At 29.9% G+C, this 3,903-nt stretch overlaps 1 pseudogene; it reads left to right on the top strand.

Moving 5' to 3' along the window:
- The first annotated feature begins 427 nt into the window (after positions 1 to 427).
- Positions 428 to 520, top strand: LOC141545302 (U6 spliceosomal RNA; annotated as a pseudogene).
- Positions 521 to 3,903: the final 3,383 nt, after the last annotated feature.

The following is a 3,903-nucleotide window of genomic DNA, read 5'->3' on the forward strand; positions in this document are numbered from 1 at the left end:
AACTGAGTTGTTTTTTATGTAAAAACCAAGAAAATATATAAAACTTTAGTTAACTTGATTGGCAAAAGGAAAGAAAAAAATATTTTTTTTTTAGTGTCAAAAATGAAAGGGATGAACTTTCCACTAAGGAAATGGAAATGAGAGCAATAATTAGAACATATTTTGCCCATGCCAATACATCTGATAATTTAAGTGAAATGGATCAATACTTACAAAATTCTAGGTTTCTCAGATTAACAGAGGAGGAAACTACTTTAATTGTCCCATTTTAGAAAAAGAAATAGAACATAATATTAATCAACCCCCTAAGAAAATATCTCCAGAGACAGATGGATTTACATGTGAATTCTACCAAATATTTAAAGAATAATTAATTCCAATACTATTAAAACTATTAAGAAAAATCAAGAAAGAAGGATTTCTGTATTTGTTTTGGCAGCATATTTACAAAAATTGGAACTATACAGTGAAGATTAGCATGGCTCCTGCACAAAGAAATAAGGGGTCCTACCAAATTCCTTTCATGACATAGATATGGTGCTGAAATTCAAACCAAATAGGGTCAAAACAGAGAAATAAAATTATAGGCCAATTTCTCTAATGAATATTGATGAAAAATATTGAATAAAATATTAGCAAAGAGAGTACAGCAAGTTATGCCCAGAATAATATACTATAATCAAGTAGAATTTATACCAGAAATGTAGGGCTGCTTCAATATTAGAAAAAATATTGGAATAATTGATATATCATTAACTAACCTAACAATAATTATATTATTATATCAATGGATGCAAAAAAAAAAAAAAAAAAAAAGCATTTGGCAAGATACAACACCTATTCCTATTCAAAATAATAGAGAATATTGGAATAAATTGAGTTGCTTTTTTTTTTTTTTTTTTTTTTTTTTAATGATCAATACAATCTATTTAAAACTGTCAGTTAGCATCATATGTAATGGTGATAAAGTAGAATCATTCCCAGTAAGGTCAGGGGTGAAATAAGATTGTCCACTATCACCAATATTTTGTTAGAAATATGAGCTTTAGCAATAAGAAAAGAAAAAGAAATTAAAATAACTAGAGTAGATAAGGAAAACAAATTATCATTCTTTGCACTTGACATGATGGTATACATTGATAATCCTAGAGAATCAACAAAAAAACCTACTAGAAATAATTTACAACTTTACCAAAGTAGCAGGACACACATGCATGCACACATACACACACACACACACTCCACATAAATCATCTGCATTTTTGTGTGTTACCAACAAAGTCCAGCAGCAAGAGATACAATGAGAAATTCCATTTAAAATACTATAAATAATATAAAATATTTGGGAGTCTACCTGATAAGGAACTCTATGAACAGAATTACAAAACAATTTGCACTCAAATAAATTCAGATCTAATCAATTGGACAAATATCAACTGCTCATGGGTAGACTGAACTAATATAAAAAAATGACAATAATACCTAATTTAATCCATTTATTTATTGTCACACCAATCAAACTCACAAGAAATTATTTTATGGTGGTAGGAAAAAAACAAAACAAAACAAAACATTCTAGAGAACAATTTGGAACTATGCCCAAAGAGCTACCAACTGCACATTCTTTGATCCAGAAGGGGTTCTCTACCAGACTTGTATCCCAAAGACATCATAAAAAAGAGAAAAGGACCCTTTTGTAATGGCAAGAAACTGAAAATTGAGTGAGTGCCCAAAAGTTGGAAAATAGATGAATAGATTGTGGTACATGAATGAATGTTATGAATATTATTGTTTTATAAGAAGCAATCAGCAGGATGAGTTCTAAGAGGTTGTGAAAGACATATATGAACTGATGCTAAATAAAGTGAGTGGAACCAGGAGATGATTGTATATGGCAACAGCAAGATTATATGAAAATTGATTCTGACAGATCTGGTTCTTTTCATCAAAGACATGATTAAGTTCTAATGTCCTTGTGATGAAGAGAGCTATCTGCACCCAGAGAGAAAATTGTGGGTTCTGAATGTAAATCAACATCATATTTTCACTCTTGTGGGGGTTTGCTTGCATTTTTTTTCTAATTTTGTTTTTCTGATTTGATTTTTCTGGTGCATCTTGATAATTGTGGAAATATGTATAGAAGAATTGCGCAAATTTAAAATGTATTGAATTACTGTCTAGTGGAAGGGGGGAGTCTAAAGGAGGTGAGGGGAAATAATTTGGAACATAAGGTTTTGCAAGGATGAATGTTGAAAATGATGTAAGCATATATTTTGAAAATAAAAATTATTAATTCAAAAAAAGATTGATGATTTCTATGGGTAAAACTATATTTTTTTTCTCTATTGATTTTCTTTGACAAACTATTATCATAAAAGCAAGAAGCAGTAGACTAAACAGTATTAAGGGATTTTTTTTTCATTATTTGTCAAAGTAAAATTATTAATTAAAAAGTGCCCAGTGTATTGGAAATAAGACTTTCTATACTTAGCAAGAGTGATCTTGAGACACAAACCTCCTATTTTTTTCATGGTATTCATATCTGTCAGTGCTTTTTCTCAGCTAACAGAGCCATCAGAATTGTCTCCATGTCACAATGAGAAATTCAAATAAGTCTTTGTAAAGGCCTTCTCTAAGTAGGGAATCAACAATGCAAAATGTATATAGAGAAAAATAGGGTTCAAGGGGAAGACATGTCCTTATTGACCATTTAAAAACTTTTATTTATTTGTTAGTTTCCCCAATCATCTGTAAAACCATTTTTAGCTTTTTTATAATTTTAAGTTACAAATATTATTCTCCCTTTATCCTCTTATTCTTCATTGAGAAGGCAAACATTTTGATATAAGTTATGAGAAGTCAAGCAAGACATTTGCATTTGAGTCATGTTACAAAAGAAAATGCAGACAAAAAAAAAAGAAAAGAAAAAACATTTTTTAAAAATGTACTTTGATCTTCATTCAAACTTCATCTATCCTTTCTCTGGAGATTCATAGCATTTTTCACCATAGGTCTTTCACAGTCACCTTATCATTGCAATGCTGAGAATAGATAAAACATTTACAGTTGATAATCACATATTATTGATGTTACTGTTTAATATTCTCCTGGTTCTGCTTGTTTCACTTTAAATCAGTTTATGATAGTCTGCTAAGATTATTCTTAAAGCTTCCTTATCATAATTTCTTGTATTAAAATATATCTAAAATGTTAGTCTATACCTAGTTTCTATCAAACTACTTTCCAATTTTCATAGCAGTTTCTGACAAATAATGAGTTTTCATTCTAAACATTTACATTTGGGGGTTCATGAAGCACTCCATTACTAATGGTCATTTCTTACTCAGTATATTTTATCTAATCTATGCTTTTTTTTTAATTTACAAAACATGCATGAGTAATTTTTCAACACTGACCCTTGCAAAACCATCTGTTCCAACTTTTCCCCTCCTTTCCCTCACCTCCTCCCCTCGATAGCAGGTAGTCCAATAGAGTTAAATATGTTAAAGTATATGTTAAGTCCAATATATGTATACATATTAATTCAATTATCTTGGAGCACAAGAAAAATTGGATATAGAAAGAAAGAAAAGAAAAAAAAAAAAAACCTGAGAAGGAAAACAAAAAATTCAAGCAAACAATAACAGAAAGAAGTGAAAACGCTATGCTGTGGTCCACACTGTGTTCTTACAGTTCTATCTCTGGGTGTAACTGATTCTCCTCATTACTGAACAACTGGATCTGTTTTGAATAATCTCATTGTAGAAGAGAGCCACATCCATAGAAGTTGATAATCATATAATATTTTTGTTGCCATCTATAATGATATCCTGATTCTGTTAATTTCACTTAGAATCAATTCATGTAAATATTTCCAAGCCTTTCTGAAATCATCCTAGTAGT

This window comes from Sminthopsis crassicaudata, chromosome 5 (genome assembly GCF_048593235.1).
Source record: "Sminthopsis crassicaudata isolate SCR6 chromosome 5, ASM4859323v1, whole genome shotgun sequence".
In the NCBI taxonomy this organism is placed as follows: Eukaryota; Metazoa; Chordata; class Mammalia; order Dasyuromorphia; family Dasyuridae; genus Sminthopsis; species Sminthopsis crassicaudata.